At 35.9% G+C, this 23,499-nt stretch overlaps 2 protein-coding genes across 9 annotated transcripts in view; both read left to right on the top strand.

Moving 5' to 3' along the window:
• LOC105154647 (uncharacterized) overlaps positions 1 to 23,499 on the top strand; it is a 577,042-nt gene that overhangs the window by 67,254 nt on the left and 486,289 nt on the right. The window lies entirely within an intron of this gene.
• The window catches only part of LOC105144011 (uncharacterized), a 488,432-nt gene that overhangs the window by 456,018 nt on the left and 8,915 nt on the right, over positions 1 to 23,499 (top strand). For all 6 annotated transcript variants that reach the window (XM_087408170.1, XM_087408167.1, XM_087408166.1 and 3 more), the window contains one exon: positions 20,111 to 20,199. The gene's annotated coding sequence lies outside the window, so the exon portion shown is untranslated. The remainder of the gene's footprint in view (positions 1 to 20,110; positions 20,200 to 23,499) is intronic.

Below are 23,499 nucleotides of genomic sequence, written 5' to 3'. Positions count from 1 at the left end.
CGCCGAGCGTTCGAATGGAGACGATCGCTTCCAGACGTTCGCAGTGTGAGCGTAATCACTCTCGGATACTGTATCGCTTGTCAACAAACTGAAAAATGATTCGCATGGTGGTAAGCGCATGTCCCGCAATTTTTCGATGTAGTCAACATCGTGTATTCGTACGGAAAGACATCTTTACGAGTCAATAATTCAAATTTTTCATTCGATAATGTTGTAAATTTAGAACGTACGATTTTTAATTTGTCTCTGCTTAGAAACGACGCCAATTTATCGAGGCTTGTGAGAAATTTAAATGAATCAATGAATCGTAATTTTATGCATTTTCACGAGTCTGCTCTCTCGGCGGTATCTTTAACATGTTTAGTGAACGAAATATATTTTTCTTTGGTTATCGGTAACACATCTACATGTCCTTCGTACGCCGTAGCAATTTCTTTAATTATAAAGTGTGCGTCGTAGCTCGATAAATTGTGAAGAACGATCGGAATATAAAACGAATTTTTATAATTAATATTGCAATTTTTTTTGCATGCGCTGAACCACGATATCTATCGGTGAGATGGCAATGATCGCGGATCCGCGTATCGTCCGGCGCGAACGGTTTCTCGCAAATGTGACAACGTGTCGCGTATGCCTCCCATTGTTCTTTCGACAATGTTTCCATGGACACGTTGGCAGATACGATATTTTTCACTCGATGCGACAAATCATTGAATTGTCGCGCGAACCACGCTATACAGTCTTCATTGCGACGAAACCGATATAACGATAACGCGTCGTCGTACGAACATCGCACGTAATATCCTATATTAAATATCTCGTGCCGTTGATACATGTACGACGACGCATCTTCCTATCGGGTTCTATCTTTCGTAGAACGCACTCCAAGTCAACATAGACGATGAATGGGACGCGCTCTTTATTGCAGTGATTCCCAAATTCGAGCCGTTCACTCTCGGCAATCGGATAGCGAAGTCGTTGATCTTCTGGCAGTCCATTACGTGCGACTGCAATTTTTCGTTCGTACTAAAGTAGTACAAGCACATAAAAAAAAACACAAAATTATAACTATTACCATTATTTTATTAGTAATATGGAAAATTATATTAAAATAATTTTTTTATGTGTATTTACCGATCGCAAAAAAATTTCTTGTTCTTTTTCTCACTAATCTGCTCACGAAACGGGATAGATTTTTTATCCACGCAAAATGCCCAATACCGTCGTTGCGTGGATCTTGCACGTACAGCACGTTGACGTGTTTCTCCTTCTTTTCATTGATGAGCCGTAGAGGAAAGACCTGTTTATTCTCGATGCCGTACATCGACACAGCATTCAACTGTTCGAATTTAGAAATGTCTTTTAAAGTCATTGAAAATTCGATACCTGCGAAATTTAATACTGTCGTATAATGCGGATACGACGATTCCCGATCCGTATACTTTTCAGCCAGGTACAGCGCGATGATCACCGACCACGCAAAGCACGTCTTGTCCGTTGTATGCACACTGATCATCGCTCGTTTCGTTGCTATTTCTCGTGGAACTTTGATATGACAACCCGCGCATGGGATTTAATTTGTACACATTGATAGTCAAATTCAATATACGTGACAATGCCCACCCGCTGTTGCATTCCTGAAACTCTTCGAGCGACGTCAACGTGGCTTATATTTTGATGATGAGGAACACGATTTTGATGCTTTTTCACCAGGACATTCCCAATATCTCGCTTTTTTCCTTGATGGTGAACTTGGCGGACTTGGTAACAAGAGACAGTACCCCTTGCGCTCATTCGATTTTCGACATATATATTCTTTTACTCGATCCATGTTTTATCGCTCGTAACTGAAATTTACGATTGAATTATAAAAAGCTATATACACTGCTTATATATACTGTCAGATCGGTGACATGACGCCACGCGTTAAGAGAAGCGATGTTTTTCGGCTGCCAAACAAAAAACATAAATTTTCTGCAGTAAATGTGGAAGGCAGGATGTGCAGAGTATTCGCACAAAGGCGAGTACTCTAAGTCGAACGCACTCTATTTTTTGCCATCGATTTTTCTTTTATTACTTGAATATGCGTTCTCTCGTCTAGAAAGTATTTACTTAAATTTTACAATCGACAATCTAAAAAATTAAAAGCTACATTTTGTGATCCTTCATTTATTTTACCAACTTCCTGTTGTTGACGAGAAGACGTCCTTTAACTTGTTTTTACATGTTTGAAAATGAATCTTTATCTACACAGGATCCCTGATCCACATATAGATTTTGTATTTTCTGAACCGATTGTGTATAAAGGGTTTTCTTTACATGGTTTGTAACCTTTGTCATAAATTTTTTTGCCGTGGCGATTCTGAGAATCTATGTTTTTGCTTATGTTTCCAATATCATTGGAAAAATTTTCTAATGACATATTTCCTGAATATTGTCACACTCATCGATCGGTGACCGTTAACACTCGAGTTTTATGTTCGCGCTTTGTACTAACGATTACTTTTACGAAATTTTCACGAAATTCTTGGAGAAATCTTAAAGTCCACTGGACGTAACAAAATATATATAATAGGTCACAAGTGCACCACAGTTGGTGTCCTGGAAGACGAACGAATCGGTCATTGACAATAAGAATAATAGAAAAAGTGTGGCTAACCATCGTGCGAACATTGAGAACATAGCCAACGTATAGTCAAGTGTAGAAACGTGGACCCGGAACAGTTAGAGAGTCCGAATATTGCATAAGGTATCACATTTAGAGTGACTAATACTAATGCATTTTATTCTCTGCTGAAAAAGCGAATAGTGGTTAAAAAAATTTTTTGTTCTCTTTTTCCAGAAAACGCTGCTAGCGATGTTCGAGTCACCGATCGCATTTGAATGCTGTCGATCGTGAAAAAATATAATAAAAAAAAAATAAGAAAAAATCAGTGTAATAAGTATAATGTGAATAAAAAATTTTTGTTTGCATTACTACATATGTATTTTCTTTTATTCCTTTGCCTCGACGCGCTAGGAAAAACTGTATTGAAAAGACTGTGTCGTAAAAGAAAAGGAGACTTGTACTCCATTGATTCATTTCTTCCATTCTTTCTTCACTCATAGCATGTTATACACTTCACATCGTCACTCTATCTTTCTCTAACAGGGAGCCCCTGTTATCTACGCATTTTTGGGGAAGGAGGTAGGGGACAACGGCGACGATGGCGACGATCAACGGTGACGGTCCGCGGCGGCGGATGACAAAGAATAAGGACCGGGGTCCTATGTTTACGTAACATCGATAGCGCCGGGACCTTTCCTGCGTCTTCCTTTCTTCCCCGCGTCTACGAGTATCGCCACGCGCTATCCTTTAGCCTCATGAGTTTACCCGCCAATATCCCTACTATCTTCTTCCCAATACATGAGAAGTATAACGGGGTTTATTACAAGAGATGCTCTGCAGAAGAAAGAAATATATGTATAATAAGCAAAAAAGGAAAATAGATAAACAATCAAACAAATCTGTAGAGAAAAGATATAAAAAAATTTATAAAATAAAAACTTACTGTTTATAAAACTCTTCCTCTTAAATAGTAAAATCTCATGGAATCATACATGCCTGAAAAGCGTTGCGGTAGCGGTCCTTTTGAACAACTGATGCAATAATATTGCCCGAGCTCTTTCTAAGTTTCGTCCCTTCCATCACATTTCTTCAGGAATGCATTTAGAATTGTCCAATAAACACAAGCGAAGGATCAAAAATGCAAGTGCCGATATATGACAGCTTTATTAATGTAATAAAAGATTCTTTTAAGGACATTCAACGTATTAATACGACATATTTCGCAATGACATCATGAATGTAATGTTGATACATTGCAATGTTGCCAAATAGTGCACATAATGAATGAGCGAAAAAAGCGAAAAAAATATTTTACGATTGTGGAGGAAATCCAGAGAGAAATAGAGATTAGAATTATAATTTCTTATTATTCAATTTTTATTTTAATAATTTGATTAATTTACTTGAGAAAAAATTGCACGCCTTCTTATCATATATAATTCTGCCGAATAGAGGCAGGGAAAAAAGAGACTGAAAATAATTTAAAAAATTCAGTAATATATTTAGTGTCATATTATACGTTTTTATAAAACATTAATTTATTTCTTATTTTAAATGTAACGCAATGTATACAATTTCATCTGAAGCGCACATTAATAATTTACATTCCATGATTGAAGTTTCATCATAAACTTCACGCAATCTTTTAATGCATCACATTTATTAATATTATACAATTTTGGCGTATAGTCACAAATTTTTCGTGTATATTCTCTCGCACATGATTTTATTAAAAAGATATGATATTCATTTTATGACTTTCATAATGCGATTTTACAAAAGAATTGTACGAGCACAATTTTAATAATATTTTAACGATATAAATCGATCAGCCGGACGCGCTTTTTTATTAAGTAATTTTTTACGAAGATATGAAGAGGAAATGATGGAGAGATTAAGGAAAAGATAAATTTTCAAAGAAATATGTATATTAATATTTAATATAGATTTATTTATCTAATATTTAATGCAGCATGTAGAATATAATTTAAACCATAAAACACTAGTTCACATTCTATAAGAATTTTTGCAACATCGCGTTGCTAATACAATTTTGTCTTAAAAATTATATAAAATATTTAAATTTTTCACTAACACCGTGCGTACATTGACATCGCAATTTCTACATGAGACGTAGGTCTCACAATGATGTCCAAGAACTTATACGCTGTCAATGTCATATCTCCTCATCAAGATATGAGGTATGTAGCGAGATTTCGAAGATGTATGAGAAGATGTGCTGTAGAAAATAGAAAACATGTAAATAGAACTTAGAAAAATATAATACATAACGTATAAAATGTATAACCAAAATTTTATAAAAAATGAATAAACTTACTGTCTCTTACTTACTTTAATATAGATATCATAATTACATTTTATGACATTGAAATAATATATGTTTCACAACGTATGGATGAGCTTCGCTGTATGTTCCATCAGAAACACCATGAATCATACAATGACATATAGGAAGATTTAAATTTATGTAATCATCAAACTTCGAATCACACACCTTGAAATGTTTACATATCTGTTGTGTCTTATGCTTGGCCATGTATTGTTGCGAATAAGAACGTTACGAAATTCAAGTTCTTTATACTGCGACTGAAATGCATCATCGACAAGCAATATTGTTTATTGATTTCACATAGAGTAACGTAAACGTACAATTCTTGTTTAATGTTTAAAGTATCAGTAATATCCTCACAGACGTTTATTGATGCGATGACTGTGACGATAACTATTCACTGAGTGGTTGATTAGAGCTCTTTTTCGTTCATGCGTTTTCTATTTCATTATTTTTATATATCATTTATTTTTTTATTTATATATTTATTCTTTCGGATGGCGTATTCAATGTGAATGAATTTTATGTATTTTTACAAATATGCGAGTTAATTTTCAGTGTAATTGCAATCAAGCATTAAATTATGCAACGACATATGTATAAGAATGCACTTTGACGATATCGAATCTTTTTTTATAGCTAAGGGATCAGCGTCAGAGACAATAAAGTCTATCTGTTCTCATTCTCTTTTCAAAAATGAATTTAGGCAATGTATTCAATGGAATTTTACGTATCTTTATAAATATAGCGTTAATTTTTCAGTAATGTTATAACGAATATATTTGCAGACGTACACCACCAATATCTAAGTTATTCTAATTGCGAAGAATTCGTTCCTCACTAATGTTTCACGGAGACTCTTGAAAATCGAGACTCTCGTGAGACGAGACGAGATGAGACCGAAACCGAGACTAAATTATGACCGAGATCGAGATCGAAACAAAGGTTTCGAGATGCTCGATTTCAGCCCGAGAATCACGTCTCGTTTTTTTCATATTTTCCATACTTCTCATGTGTCAATATGTGTAAATATACATAAGAAAATATTATTAATAATCTATTATGTATAAATAAATAAACAATGCGTAAATGATTATAGTACATATAGTAATTTTTTAGGACTTTTTTTTTCTCCCATTTATTTACAATCTGTCAATAAGACAATAAGTAAATGTTATATTTTACAAAGTTGAGTAACATGTAAGTTACTCTCCCACTGGAAAGTACTCATTTACAAAATTATATTAAAATGAATAATATAAGTAGTTATAATATGAGACTCCGGTTAAGAATACAATTAATAAAATATAAATTATGAATTTATGAAAAATGTCATAATCGTTGGAATTTCTTCAGTCTTGAATTTTCCCGATTTCTGTGTAATACTGCAGCCAATTTGTTTGGGTGGGTTTTGAGTCTATCTTTATATCTTGAGCGGATCCTAGTTATTTCCTCTTCAACGGTTTTAATGTTCAAGTCGTTCCGAATGATCTCATTCGGCACAAACCAAGGTGCATTTGTGATTATTCTTAAACACTTAGACTGGAACCTTTCCATTATATTAATATTGGACTTAGAAGCACTTCCCCAGAGTTGAGCTCCGTAAGTCCAGACCGGTTTAAGGATACATTTATAAATGAGAATTTTGTTAGACATAGATAATTGAGATTTCCTGCCAAAGAGCCAGTACATCTTCCTTAGTTTCAGATTTAACTGCTTACGCTTAGTCCAGATATGTTCTTGCCATGTAATACGACGATCCAAATGCATCCCGAGATATTTAACAAGGTCATGTTGAGATATTGTTTTGTCGTTGAGAAGTATTTTAGGGCAAGTCATTTTACAAAGAGTGAAAGTGACATGTGTAGACTTGTTTTCGTTGATCTTAATTCTCCACAACTGGAACCATTTCTGTATTTTGTGCATATATTCTTGTAAGTTCTGTGAGGCTAGGATTGGGCTCGAGTTAATGGATAATAATGCAGTATCGTTTGCATATGTTGCAGTTGTGATATTATCTTATGATGAAGGTAGGTCAGCAGTGAATAACAAATAAAGCGTGAGACCCAGGACGCTGCCTTGCGGGACACCAGCGTTAACAGAATACAGATTAGATGTTGTGTCTTTGATTTTGGTCTGGAATGTACGATTGCTCAAGTATGACCGTAGGAATAAATAATAATTTTTTGGGATCCAGTTTTTCAATTTGAATAATAATTCATCATACCACACTTTGTCGAAAGCTTGTGCTACGTCCAGAAACACGGCCGAGCAATATTTTTTTCGTTCCACTTCAATGATTTTACTTAGTATTCGATTCACTTGTTCAATGGTGCCATGATAGTTACGGAAACCAAACTGATGATCGGGGATAAGATTTCTATTAGTAATATATTTATTTAATCTATTTAGAAAGAGCCTCTCTAATATTTTTGAGATTATAGGAAGTAGGCTAATAGGCCTATAAGAAGAAACAATACCTGGATCTTTTCCAGGTTTCAGGAGCATAATAATTTGTGCCACCTTCCACTGATCTGGGAAGTATGCTAAGCGAAGGCAAGCATTAATTAATATTGCGATGAACCTTACAACTTTAGTTGGTAATTCCTTGATGATCTTAGCATCAATATTGTCATAGCCAGGAGTTTTTTTAAATTTAAGATTTTTAATAATACCTTTAATTTCGTTGACTTTAACTTGCGGAATGGATGTATCATCATCCGGGAAAGACTTAATTCCTAGCATTAAGATACTTTCTTCTTCTTCGGGAACCTCTCTTGACGTGGATTGAAAGGTTGTACATAGGTGGGTAGCGAATGTATCAGCTTTTTCGGAGTTCGTTCTTGCCCAGTTTCCGTCGCTCTTCCTGATAGGAGGAATAAATTGTTGAGGCCGTTTAATTTTTTTTGTACACTTCCAAAGCGAGTAATCGCTATCCCTGGTGACATTCAAGGACTCGATGTAATTTTGAAATTTAGAGTTGTGATATTCAGACAAAACTTTTGAGATCTTTGATGGCCTTATTCAACTTGGCTTTATCAGCACTGTTTCTTGTCATTTGCCAAATTTTCCTGAGCTTTCTTTTTTCTAAAATTCTAGTTTTAATACTGGTTGGAACACCTTCCTTACTTTTATTATTATTATTATTCGTATCCTGAGTTGAAGTAGAGGCACTGATAGCACAATGTATAAGAATGTTGAATTTTTCGATTTCGTCTTCAAGTTCGTCAGGCTTCTTTAAGGATACGTTGCAGGTTAGATTGCTATTTATATAAGTCTTGTACTCAGTCCAGTCAGTATTTTTATTGTGCAATTTGTTGTTTATGTCCATAAGAGAAATTTTGGTTTCTACAGTGACAAGGATTGGAGAGTGATCAGATGTTAATTCCAGGCTTGATTGCGCTTTTACATGAAACGGATTTAACCCTATTGATTTGCGAAATCAATTAAATCGGGAAGTTTATTAGAATCCGAGGGCCAATAAGTAGGTTCACCAGTTGATATTGTGCTTAAATTATTAGATAATAAAGTTTCATACAGCTGACGCCCCTTAGCGTTGGGAGACCTTGAACCCCACCAGGGATGCTTGGCATTATAGTCGCCTCCTGCGATGAAACGATGTCCAGCGATTCGAAGAATTCGGTGTATAATTGCTGTGAAATTGCATATTTTGGAGGGGAATAAATTGCAGAAATAACTAAGGGCCCAGACCAGTCCTCAATCATAATGCTAGTAGCTTGCAGAAATTCTTTGTGGTATTTATCAATTTCGTGATATTTAATTGATGTTTTGATAATAATAGCTGTACCTCCGTGTGCTTTATTATTTGGATGATTTGTTGTGTATATACTGTAATTAGGAATTCGTATGTAGTTCTTATTAATAAAATGTGTTTCTGACACAAGCATAATGTCAATATCGTGGAGTTTAATGAATAATTGCAATTCTTGTGTTCTCTGGTTTAATCCATTCGAATTCCATATAGATAATTTCAGACCGTTCATTTTGATATTTTATTTATGAGACAAGTGAGTAGATTTAACATTGTATCCATTCTATTCATTAGTTGAATCATCATTTCTTCTAATTTGTTATTATGTACAAATTCTGTCGATGAGGCTCTTTCCTTATTGTTGTGATTTTGGTGCTCGTGTTTGTAAACACCGCTTACGGTAACCTGTGCGTAAGATTCGTTCGGCTTTGTTACTTTTCCAGGCGGAGGTACAACTTTAGTTTTTAAATTTGAATTTTGATTAATTGTTTTATCTCTTAAAGCCGGAAATAATTTCTTTTGTAGTTGCTTTCGAACCGTACAGCCTTTGTAACTTGCCGGATGATCTCCACTGCAGTTTGCACACTTTACTTCTGTTGTTTTTTCTTTAATTATACAATCGCGAGTCAAATGGGAACCAGCACATTTTACACAGATTGCCATTTTGTGACAATAATTTTTAGTATGCCAATTCCTGACATCTCATACATTGAGGAATATCTCTTTTTTTACGAGGAGGTTCTATTGTGACAATAGTGTTCATAAGTCTGTTGATTTTATATATTTCTTTGTTGTTATCATTTGTTTCAATTTCGACGAAGAAGAGAGGAAGAGGATCCTGATTGGTGTACCATTTGATGTTATTTATTCTTTTCTTTATGACCATGATCTTCAAGCTCGTTTGCTAGTTCTTCGATGTCAACAGATGGGTGTATATTTTTGAGAACAACTTTATAATTCTTATCCTGTTTTCGTTGAAAAGTGTAAAATTCAGTTTTTCTCTTTTTTAATTCCTCCACAATTGGTAGATATTTATCCGAGGTGCTCGGTTGGATTTTAATTTCTGTAGTAGATATCGTTTTCAAAGTGTATTTAGCATCAATTTTAGCTAACACTTCCATGAGAGGTTTGACATTGTGTACACTATTTACGTATATAGGAGGCGATTTCGGAGAGTTGTCGTGTTTAGTCTCCGTTGGTTTTTCGGCCTTGCTTTCAGTTTCATTATTTGAATTGAGAACACTGAAAGTGTTACTTACTGGCACTGGGCTGTTTAGCCAGTAATTTTTGATAGTGGTTTGCCTTTTTTTAGTATCCTTAATAGAAGTAGGGCTCGTCCTTGTTCTTTTTTTAAGACCTTTCACCAGAGTCCAGCTTTCTTCATTCACTGGGTCCATTCTCTCGGCAACACCCGTCGGGGTAGTTTCCATTTCTCGGTCTTACACCGATATATTATCACTATACTTTAATCAGTTATTAAGTTTTACTTCGACATCAGCTTATGTATATATACAATACAATACAATCGCGCACAGCGGGCCACAAGTACGTCCGCTCGCGGCGAGAGCTAATTCGAAACCGGTTTTTTTTTTTTTTTAGGACTTAGATTAAAAAAATGATCGATGGCTGGACATTAAAATGAAAATGCTCGGTAAGCGAGGCCAGAACTCTGTGTAAAACCTAGAAAGCGTTAGAACTATTGTAGAATTATAGAAAAATAGCAAAAACTCGGCGGGAACTGGCTATTACGTGGTACTTTACTCTTGCGGTGGGATGCTGGCTTTCACATTAAAAAATAGTTTAAAAATACTTAGAGGCTGGAACTGTCGCTGAAACCTATCAGAAACTGTTGAACTCTTCGAGAACTGTAGAATTTCGTGATAAAAATTAATTTTTGCGATACTTGGGGTGCCACGCAAAGTTGGCACCCCATTTATAAAAAAAAATTTTTTTTTTTTATCTAAATCAGCGTAATTATTGTTAAAACTTAATAGGAATTGTAGAACTATTGCAAACGGAACTGTGTATAAAATATCGATTTTTTTCAAAATGGAGTGACAACTTCACACCGGCATCAGATCGGTTGTATTTCCTCCAGTCATTTTAATTTTCTTTTTCCGGATTTGCATAATTTACAAATGCCGAATTTCTCTTTGATATTTGTAGAAAATTCATAGTATACTTTTACTATGTATTCTTGCACCTTTTTATCGGAATATGTTCGTCGCTGCCACTAAGTTCTCCTTCCGATATATAATCTTAATCGCTGCTCATAATGATGACAAAAAAACCATACACATTGATGATTACGTAACCTAACCTGTCACACCAAATGAAAATGCGAGGAATCACGTGAAGCAGCAAAAGACAATATATAATAACAATATATAATAAGCAAAAGACAATATATAATGTAGCATAAATGACGATAAACAAATGAAAACTGGACATGAAAAACTGGGCAGTCTGGAGAGTTCGCACAGCTTCACTTCTCTCCTAGTACGATATTAACGCCCCGCGTCCAAGATCGCCAGACGAGATCGAAACGAGATCGAGACGAGATCGAGACGAGATCGAGATGATATCAATTCAGATCGATCCAAATCTTGTCTCGTTTCGGAAAAGTGAAACACTATTCTTCGCATATTTTTAATGTTAAAAACGTTATGATATCTTTTTAAAGGTATAAAATACCAACATTGTTGGTCAACTGATCCATTAGATAAAAATATATACTTTATTTCTTTGAACGATTGCACGATCTATGTTCACTGTTACATTAATAAACAATATTGCTTGTCGATGATGCATTTCAGTTGCAATATAAAGAACTTAAATTTCGTAACGTTTTTATTCGCAACAATACATGGTGTGCCAAACATAAGACACAGCAGATATGTAAACATTTCAAGTTGTGTGATTCGAAGTTTGATGATTACATAAATTTAAATCTTTCTACATGTCATTGTACGATTCATGATGTTGCTGATGGAACATACAGCGAAGCTCATCCACACGTTGTGGAACATATATTACTTCAATGTCATAAAATGTAATTATGATATCTATATTAAAGTAAGTAAAAGACAGTAAGTTTATTCATTTTTTATAAAATTTTGGTTATACATTTTATACGTTATGTACTTTTCTAAGGTCTATTTACATGTTTTCTATTTTCTACAGCGCATCTTCTCATACATCTTCGAAACCTCGCTACATACCTCATATCTTGATGAAGAGATATGTATTGACAGTGACAACGTATAAGTTCTTGAGATCGTTGTGGGACCTACGTACTCTCATGTAGAAATTGCGATTAGCGATAATCGAGGCAACCGCATAATCCTGCCTCATGCTACGTGGAATGCGTCCATCGAAAGACGTGCAGATATTGAGCGATTAATGCAGTCAACTGTCCCATCACCATTATCACCATTATCGATTCAAGATCTGAATGTAGTACTTGTTAAAGTATATGATACAAAAAACATAAAATTGTTATTGCATGATACATGTTTCTACATGAAACCAACAACCGTATTTTTCTTATTTGAGCTCGAACAATGTGTCGAACAACAAACTTGCGTACTACAAACTAAGTCAATGTATAGTGTTAATGAAAAATTCAAATATTTTGTATCATTTTTAAGACAAAATTGTATTACTAATAAACGCGATGCTACAAAAATTCTATTATAGAATGTGAACTAGTGGTCTATGGTTTAAATTATATTCTACATGTTGCATTAAATATTAGATAAATATTAGGTGTAGTAAAAAGAAATCCATTATTTTTCCAATAGATGGCTTTAGTAATCTGTATCTCATCTACGCGTGATACAGATTACTAAAGCCATCTATTGGAAAAATAATAGATTTCTTTTTACCACACCTAATATATCTATGTTAAAAAATATACATATTTCTTTGAAAATTTATCTTTTTCCTAATCTCTTCATCATTCTCTCTTCATATCTTCGTGAAAATAAATTACTTAATAAGAAAGCGCGTTCGGCTGATCGACTTATATCATTAAAATATTATTAAAATTGTGCTCGTATAATTCTTTTGTAAAATTGCATTATGAAAGTCATAAAATGAATACCATATCTTTTTAATAAAATCGCGTGCGAGAAAATATATACGAAAAATTTGTGACTATACGCCAAAATTGTATTAATAAGTGTGCATTAAAAGATTGCGTGAAGTTTATGAAACTTCAATCATGGAATGTGAATTAGTAATGTGCGCTTCAGATGAAATTGTACACTGTGTTACATTTAAAGTGAGAAATAAATTAATATTTTATAAAAACATATAATATGACTTAAATATATTATTAAATTTTTTAAATCATTTTCAGTCCCTTTTTTCCCTGCCTCTATTCGGCAGAATTATATATGATGAGAAATCGTGCAATTTTTCCTCAAATGAGTTAATCAAATTATTAAAATAAAAATTGAATAATAAGAAATTATAATTCTAATTTCTATTTCTCTCTGGGTCTCTATTTCCTCCACAATCGAAATATTTTTTTCGCTTTTTTCGCTTTCTATGACATCATCTGCTTCTCATAACTTCGAAACCTGCACATTTCTGTTTCTCCTTACCGCGAGTGTGGAAAAGAATCTTCTTCCTCTATAGTTATTTAGAATTAATTAATAATATGATAGCTGTTTAGTAGTACGATGTAATATTATACAATAAGTGTTTGATAGCTATTCAATAATAGTTTATAATGGTTTGATAATTAGGAATGCTCAGCTGTTTGTATTACATTACATTACTAGAAATATTATTATAATTAGTTGTTAAATTAAAATCACTGCTAATATTATTAAAAAATCGTAAAACAAATGTCATATTTATTTAATAAAATTGTGAGCAAAGAGAAAAGAGTACGTGAGAGAGAATATAACGGGAAGAAGGGGAAGCGCGGACATTATAATAAGTACAAGACCACGGTGGGTAGGAGAGAGAGTACGAATAATATGGCGAGTATAGCGGGTGGAATATATATCATTATGTGCACTATTTGGCAACGTTGCAATGCATTTCGATCTTTAAATTTTATATCATTATGCATATAATTTGGCAACGTCGCAATGTATCAACATTGCATTCATGATGTCATTGTGAAATATGTCGTATTAATACGTTGAATGTCCTTAAAAAAATCTTTTATTACATTGACAAAACTGTTATATATCGGCGCTTGCATTTTTGATCCCTCGCTTGTGTTTTATTGAACAATTCTATATGCACTCCTAAAGAAATGTGATGGACGAAACTTAGAAAGAACTCGGGCAATGTTACTGGATTAGTTGTTCAGACGGACCGCTACTGCAACGCTTTTCAAGCATGTATGATTCCATGAGATTTTACGTTCTTATTCAAGATGAAGAGTTTTATAAACAATAAGTTTTTATTTTATAAATTTTTTTATACCTTTTCTCTACAGATTATTTATCTGTTTTCCTTTTTTCTCTATTATATTGATATATATTACTTTCTTGTGCAGAGCATCTCTTGTAATAAACCCCGATATTATACACTTCGTATATTGAGAAGAAGATTTATACTGACTCCTATAGCTTACAAATACCTGGAATATGTCGGAATCGTGAAATCTGTGACTTTTGTGGAAATTGTAATTGGCGACAACCAAGGTAACAACATAATCTTGCCTCATGTAATGTGCCATCATCGAAAGACGCGCGGATTTTGAGCGGTTCGAGCAATCAACACGCATCTACATCATTATCGGTCCAAGGTCTAGTGATAGAAATCATAGAAATGCGTGATGTGAATGTGATTAATTTAACACAGCGCGAAACATGTCTGTATATAAAGCCGTCAGCCATGTTTGAACTCAAACATTGTGTCGAGAACGTATACTCTGAGCTGTGCCAGTATACGCATATCATCAATGAAACTTTGAAATATTTTGTAACACTTTTAGGTGAAAATTAGATAGACGGTCACCGTATTAAGCGTTCTCTCTTTAAATAAAAAACGTATGATGAAATATTTTTGCATGCGAGATGAAAATACAACGCAGCGAGAAAGATGATGAAACATAAGAGGGAGAGAGATAAGTAAATATATGCGATAAGTATATGCGGAATGTCATCATGTTTATATAATCAATCGACTGGAGTCCTATTTGTCCTATATTTATGTAAACAGCGATGCCGCCGACTGGGGAGCTTCCTCGCGCCCACTCTTCCTCCCACCCATCCCCCGCCTACGATCCCCGCGCCCCGCGCCTCCCTCACAGAACCTGAGTTAGAATCTCTATACATCTCTATACAGCTACTAAGGTGATACATTTGTAATCAAGCATCGTTCCCTCGTCTCTGAAATAAACTCCATACACAACGTCTATGTTGCTTTCTTATCATTCAGGATCGCTTTCAGATATTTCTGTCCCAACGGACCATAGTTAGTAACTTTTCTTGCCCCTCGAATGTTTGAAGCAGATTTTGAATGATGTTACGATCGGCAACCTCGAAAATTTCTTCGACAATGGGAGCGTCATTCGATAAATCGCGCGGTTGTATTATTTCAGACACCGTGTTCAAAGTGTATGATTTTCGATTGACTCAACATTGATTTCACAGGCATGGAAACCAGTATAGAATTGTCATACAAAGCACTCGGTCATTTTCTTTTAGGTTTTGGTTCCTTGTCCTCTTCTCCCGAAAAGAATGTTTCAGTCATAATAGGATCCTTGGAGGAATTAACAGTGTTTTCAATCTGTTTCAGCAGATCGATAATAGGTTTGAAGTCTCTCCAATGCAATATTCTCCTCTATTTTATCAGTCTTCAAAGCGTGGTATTTTTTGCGAACCGAATCACTCGTTTTCGTAATTTCCTTTATCTATTCATGATCTTTGCTGTTTTTCATGTCAACGTATCGAGGTCAACTGATCACGGTATTGCAAAGTCATTAAACCTTTTCTGTATGGCTCATCGGTAGCGCACTGTCAATCACTAGAAATCCATACTTTTGCTGCCAACATTTACGACATAAATCGCAGAAATCCTCATAGGACATATCGGTATTCACGTGATCGTTACAAGCGTTTCAGGTTGATACCATTCTGTTTGAACAGGATCAACAGATTTGCATTGTCGTGTATAAGGTGCTTTGGTATCTTTGCGCACGACAGAGATAAAAGCAGTCCACGTTCGTCCCATTGCAAAGTACTCTCTTATCGAGTCCTGCTTGTTATATGCCATGTCATCAAAAATAAAGAATTCGGAAGCGCCTCGCTCGGTGGAATGACGTCGCTGTTATTGGAGAATGTAAAATAATCGTTTCGATCGATGCTAACAAATTCACCAGGTATCGATATTTCGATTGTTGTAACGATTTCGAATACACGTACACGTTTTCGAATCATACGTGCGAACTTTTCAACAGGCGTATCAGTACGTTCGTCTTGACGGCCGCAATTTGATGGTTCGCAAACGACAGCACGTATAGATGCCGGTAGCATACCGACATGCTTCCGCGTCTCTTTATCGGTTTGCACTTTACCGTCAAGATTCGTCACTTTGATCAGCCGCGACTGGCACACAAACCGTAACATAAACATATTTTCTCTATCCACAAAATACTGAAAATATCGCGAGCGGGCCTATTTATAGAGCTATGTAGAGCGAAATCGATCAGTAATCAAATTTCTCATCGTGTCGGATGATCTGCACAGCTTTATCTCAAAAGAACTGGAATATATATCAAAAATTGTACTGCTGTGAAAGTTTGAAAATTGCATAGATCTGTTGTGGGACAGATTACCAGAACATATACGAGCAGATTCGGAGGTACGATGATACCGTCGGCCTGAAGAATTACAATTTACCGAGTAGCAAACGCATATTGATGGTCTGGTGACTTTGATAAGGAATTGCAGCAAATCGTCGAGAAGCTTGTTAAATCGTGCGATAAACGCGCTTCCTTTCGAACTACATATTCTCGAATATCAGTTTTGCGGTTCCGGGAACATGATTGGCTAGATGTGATCAAGGAAATAATTTTTGGATGCTGCGTGTTGCGAGCAAGTCATAGTGTATTCGCATAGCAACGATCTCGTTGAACACACGGCTGCCAATATACTTGCCGAGAAAGCGCGGAAACGCATTACCGCGAGTGATTTAACTTTCAGAGAGAGAGCAGCAGCCACAGCAGATATGAAGATCAAAACGAAGATTGAAAACATGGGTTTGAAAACAAGAAAGAAAAAGAGAAAGTGGACTTCCGACAGCGAAATAGGCAGGCATCTTGCCTGTTCTATCGCTGCTCGGCATTCTCAGGTCATTGGTCGGTTGGGCGGTCAGAGTCGCCAAGGCAGTAAACGGTAACAAAACGGCGCAGCGTCAGCTGGAAGAATTGGAATGTCATAATCGCGTCATAGAAGGCCGCGACGTTTATCTCGCTCTTTACAAACAAGCGCGTAGAAAAAAAAAACGTCGATGCGTCGTTAAAAATGCCAAGAGAAGTAACCGATGTGCAACTGTAACAACTTGCAAACCGCATTTCTCTTTAAAGGTATCTTTATGCCCGATACGCATTGGATAGCGTATGCGAAAAGAAGGTATCGCATCATGAATTTTGACAATCTTCGATCGCCGAAAGAACTTGAATCTGGCAAACAGCGCAATCGTATTAACCTTACAGTCAGAATAATTGCGAGCAGCTTTGTCTACAATTTCTACGAAACGGTTAATAAGCAATTTAACCGACATTGCGCTTTTTAACTGAGTGCGTTTAAAATATGTCGTTGATGTTTACGTCGCTGACCGGCAAGATTAATGTCCTCATGAGCTACTTTCCAGCGATAGATTTGGATTACAAGCTTGATCTGGCGGACTTTGAAACGTATTATACTCTAGCCAATGTAAATTCAACAAACAACTAGTTTTACTGTGGCAACGAGGACATTACCATTTCCGAAGTACGAACTGCGTGATATAGAATGGTACCTAAAGCATGAAATTTTACGTTCTCACGATGCGAAGGGCAAGGAGGAAGAGTTCCCACTGATTACTCGCGCCAACAATAATACGAGAAGTGAGATCAAATGCGCCTATGAAATAAATTTTGCAAAATCTTATATCATTGGCTCGCTGCTGAAATTTTCATCGAATCGCGTGCTGGAACCGACAGCTGGAGTCGGACGTGCCGATAAATATCATCAATGTGAATATCATATGTATTGAGTGCAACGTGGCCGCGGTTGCGTACAGCAACAGGTACATGCACACAATACATGAATTTTCGCCAAGCATGCCGCCGGTTTATAAAATATCGGAGAGACTGACCCAGATCATTTACTTTCCGATCGTTGTACGGTATCGAGCATTACGGATCTAATAATTCGCGTAATGGACCAAGACGATTGCTTGATTTTCGTGGAGAAGAGATCACAGTTAGGTTGTATGTGGCAGTGCTAATGTGAGATGCTTGTGTTGAACGAACAGCCGAAACAAATGAGAGATACACCTTTTACTTGAAAGACTATACTTGGAAAGATACTCACTGCGTCCAACGTTGCATCCCTAAAGTCGTTGAGTTTCATCGTATGAAATGGCTGATATCCTGAATATTATCGGTGAGTCGATCTTTGACGACCGCATTGTCAAGATTGAGATTTACACGTACAATCCGTACGCCAATAATGCATTTGGACACAGCGACGAAATACGAATACCCATACAGCAGCAGGATTTGTACGTTGCCGTGCGATAGTTTTCTCTATATTGAAGGAAGATTAACGGTAAAGAAGAAAAACAATCAGATATCGACGTTTGGAAATAATTGCGTGGCATTCATGTTTGATGAAATTTGATATGAACCCAACGATGTGAAGAATGACTGCAACAGAAACGTTGGAATTACCAGTACCATCAAGAACTATGTGTCAATGACATACGACAAAGTTTCAATTGCCTTGAACGCAAGATATAACTCTTGATCTGACACGAAAGAAGAATGCTTTAATTTTTGCGTGCCGCTCAACATGCTTTTGCGAGGATTGCAAATGCGTGACTCGCCACGAATTGATTTTGATATGAACGCGCGTCGAATTGCTTGGTGGAAATCCTGTGACGGAGCCTGAGATTGAATTATTCAAAATGCAGTGGCAGATGCCTCACGTTGTGTTAAATGAGATTAATGAATTATCAATGCTGCGAGCATTGGAAAACGGTCTGAGCATGAGTTTTCGCTCATGAGATCTGTACGAATATCCTCTGTTACAGAATACAACCAAACATTCATGGGCTGTCAAAACGGCGTCTCAACTTGAGAAGCTGCGATATGTTATCTTTGCTCTGCAGACTGGTCGGAAGAATGTCATATCACGAGATGTTAGTGTGTTTGACGATTGTAATTTGAGTAACGTGAAGGTATATCTAAATTCAGAATTTTATCCGTACGACGATTTAAATCTATATTGTGATAAAAAGAAATACATCGTATTGTTTGATATGTACGCGCGTTTTCGTAAAGCATATTATGGAATCAACTGATTCGAAACGATTCTCAATTATCGAGAAAGGGCTTTTGCGGTCATTGATTGCTCGCGACAAAACAAACCCATGAAGAGCATCACTATGGATCACACCTACGCATAGAATTTGGCTGCAAGGATGCCCGATGCAATTGTGCCCGTCAATACTACCACCTATTGCCTCATCATACATGATCGTTTAATCGAGTACTGTCCGTTGTCCAACGGACGGTTCGCAAGATAATGTAAATTGCAAAGTCAGTAAGTATTTAGAACTTTAAAAGGGAGAAAAAAACCGAGGTGAAGCGCAGTCTTGAATAATTACTCATTATAGTCATACCAACGTTTGTGGATCTACAAGGGGAAAGATTCATCGTTAACAAGAAATTTATCGTCAAAAAAGTAGCGATGCTACAAAATAGGGGAGCATTCTCACATATTATATTTTTACGAGTCCCGTAAATAGTCATGGAAATTTTTGACAAGATTCGACAAATCTTGCGCTTCCTGATTGAGTGCTTATCACCATGAATTGTGATGGTAAGACGGGATGGTCCCGTACAGCGAGACGAAACGCCTGATCACGACGGTTGTATTTGAAGATGATGCTATCGTGTACGACAAGGAGCGCGAGAAACGAACGTGCCTGTGGAATTTGCTTCTGGATGATGAGCAAGAACGCATATGCATCGAAACTTTTGATACAATTTACGAAGACATGGAATTTTTAACTAATCTGGATGATTGTAATACTATATAATATGGAAAACATGCAAAAAATTATGCTTTACAAAATGTATTTAAAATATTTAATTGGTGGTCACGACGCTAGAAAAAATTGTAAGATTTTTTTAATGCAGTTTGCAGCGGGAGGCTGCCGAGATCTATCAATGGATGCTCAATAGATTGGAATCTACGATGGATATTCGCAATGATTGATGGGAAAAATGTAAGTATTACGTTATTAATTTAGTAATTAGTAGTAATTAATTCGAGCGAGATGAGAATATTTTATCAGTTATTTCTATCAAGACTAAATTTAGAGATCAGTATTTTCTCATCTTGATGAGTCGAGATTATAGATTATATCGTTTCATATATATATATACATATATATATATATATATATATATATATATACAGGGTGATTAAAAATGAATATATTATCCTTGAAATGTCATATTCCTGACTTAATTCTAAGATGATTTTTCCTTTGTCAAAATTTTGTCAAAAGCGTAGTTTTTAAATTATAATAAGAAATAATTAGCGAATGACAGGGCGCGTAGAAAAGGTAGCCATGAGCGGCGTTCTCACTGTCCGACGCAGACCGAACGGGGACCTTCGTTACGATCAGACGATCGCTACACACGCATGCATATGCGATCGCATTCTCTCTCTCTCTCTCTCTCTCTCTCTCTCTCTCTCTCTCACACACTTTCAATGATTACTCAAAAAATTTATTACTGTCTCTATCAGTTAAGTGTCCATTTTACTACCGATGGTCCATTTTAACTATTATCAATTAATCATTCGGTGACCAAAAATCACTTGAAGAAAGATAATCACACGCTGCGTTTATTCGACGATAGCATGCACTCGATTTGAATAGAAAATCTGTTAGTTAATTATTATAAATCACTGCCGATTAATTATTCGTCGACTGAATATCACTCGAAGAAAGAAGCACACGATTGTTTACTAACACACGACGCGTTCGCTCAACAATAGAAAGAAGTCAACTGATTTTAATACTGAATCTTCAATTATTTATTGTCGATTAATTATTAGTCGACTGAATACCATTCGAAGAAAGAAGCGCACGATTGTTTACTAACACACGACGCGTTTACTCAACGATAGCAAGCAGTTGATCGATTTTATTGGTTATGTTTGTACTAGCGCTGTCAAAACACGGACATCTCAGTCAGAATCGAATCGATATCGGTTCGATATCGTTCGACGTCGAAAGCATCAAATCGACATCGAATTGATCAATATCAAAAAATCAATATCAGAATATTTCATGTTATGTTGTATAATTGATTTTTCTGACATTGATTTTTCTTCCAAACAGAGTATAATGAAAAGCATGCCATTTTTCTTCTTGTAATATCCTTTGAACAGTCGAGTACGATGATCCGTGTTCCCGAGCAATAATCCGAATACTCATTTCAGGATTTCGCTCAACAGCTCGAATAATTTCTTCTGTATTTCGTAAATTTCTTGCGACACGATTTCTACCAACGTCGTGATTATTTGGTAGGACACTGTCGGTTTCGTACAATCTTTGAGCCGCTCGGAGTATGACAGTGACGATGGATGTCTTTGACAGTTCGGATACAATTCCGCGTACCGCCTTGCAGCAGGATAATGCTGTCCGTGGCACTCACCCAGTACCATCAGCATATCATAATATTCTTCATTTGTGTAGATCATATTATCGTCCTGATAGAGAATGACACATGGAATATCTTCCTCGCTTCTGGAAACCTCTCGCTTCTATGAATTTCTTGCCTTTGAGAATCTTTCGCTTCAAGCGATCGAGGGATTATTGATTGACATATCGATCGTTTCGTATTTATACGATCTTTGTTGGAGTTCGATGTCCCCTCCGCGATCGGAGCACGTGCGCGGTCTCGCGATCCGCGTAGCATTGCGATTCGCGGATGTGTGCAACAGTTACGACCAGAAGATTATCCTCTAAGGAAAACGTTCTGCGAAAACTTTTTAAGAAGAGTAGATCGAGATCCAAGATTTCCATCTCAAATAATATTCAGATGAATCGCTATTTACGCAAGAAGGGATATTTAATTCGCATAACATGCATTTATGGAGCGATGAAAATCTCAGACTTACGCGAAATAGAAACTTCCAAATTCGTTAGAAGATGAATATCTGGGCAGAAATTATGGGAAAATTAACGCAGATATTAGGTCCAGTTATTCTTCCAGATATTTTGAATAGCGAAACATATTTGGAATTTTTAAGGGATAATTTACCAGATTTTTTAGAAGAAATCCCATTATTCGAGAGAAGCAAGATCGTATTTCAGCAAGACGGTGCGGGGCCACACAACGCTAGAATTGTGATGGATTATTTCATTAAATCAGCAATTTCCTAGACGATGGATAGGTCGATACGGCCCAATACGTTGGCCCGCAAGATCTCCAGATCTTAATCCTCTGGATTTCTTTTTTTGGGGATATTGCAAGGAATTAATTTATAAAACGCTTCCCGAAGACATGAAAGATCTTGATACAAGATTACGGTATGCCGTATGGGTCATCGAAGAAGATGTGATGCAAAACGTGCAAAGAAATTTATTGAGACGTATGAGAGCTTGCGTTAGAATGGATGGTGAACATTTCGAGCACCTCTTATAAAATTACTTTATTCATCACAATCAATCCGTTCTTTTTAGAGCGACAGACAGTAATCTGCCCTTTTAAAGGCGACCAATACTTTCTTACATGGAATATCTCTCTTATGTAAAAAAGATCAAGGAATGAAGAGAACGTACAAGAAATATTATATAATAACTTATTTTGTAAAAGATTTAATAATTATTCACCGCGGACGCAACACTACAGCATTACGTTTCGTTTTGAAATACTACTTAAAAAGTATTACTCTGTTTGGAAGAAAACTCAATGTCAGAAAAATCAATTATTCAACATAACATGAAATATTCTGATATTGATTTTTTGATATTGATCAATTCGATATCGATTTGATGCTTTCGACGTCGAACGATATCGAACCGATATCGATTCGATTCTGACTGAGATGTCCGTGTTTTGACAGCGCTAGTACAAACATAACTAATAAAATCAATCAACTGCTTGCTATCGTTGAGTAAACGCGTCGTGTGTTAGTAAACAATCGTGCGCTTCTTTCTTCGAGTGATATTCAGTCGACTAATAATTAATCGACAATAAATAATTGAAGATTCAGTATTAAAATCAGTTGACTTCTTTCTATTGTTGAGCGAACGCGTCGTGTGTTAGTAAACAATCGTGTGCTTCTTTCTTCGAGTGATATTCAGTCGACGAATAATTAATCGGCAGTGATTTATAATAATTAACTAACAGATTTTCTATTCAAATCGAGTGCATGCTATCGTCGAATAAACGCAACGTGTGATTATCTTTCTTCAAGTGATTTTTGGTCACCGAATGATTAATTGATAATAGTTAAAATGGACCATCGGTAGTAAAATGGACACTTAACTGATAGAGATACAGTAATA

Source organism: Acromyrmex echinatior, chromosome 7, assembly GCF_024713525.1.
Source record: "Acromyrmex echinatior isolate Ae372 chromosome 7, ASM2471352v2, whole genome shotgun sequence".
NCBI classification, from domain to species: Eukaryota; Metazoa; Arthropoda; class Insecta; order Hymenoptera; family Formicidae; genus Acromyrmex; species Acromyrmex echinatior.
The sequence above is the reverse complement of the archived record's forward strand: the minus strand, read 5'-3'. Positions and strand labels throughout refer to the sequence as shown.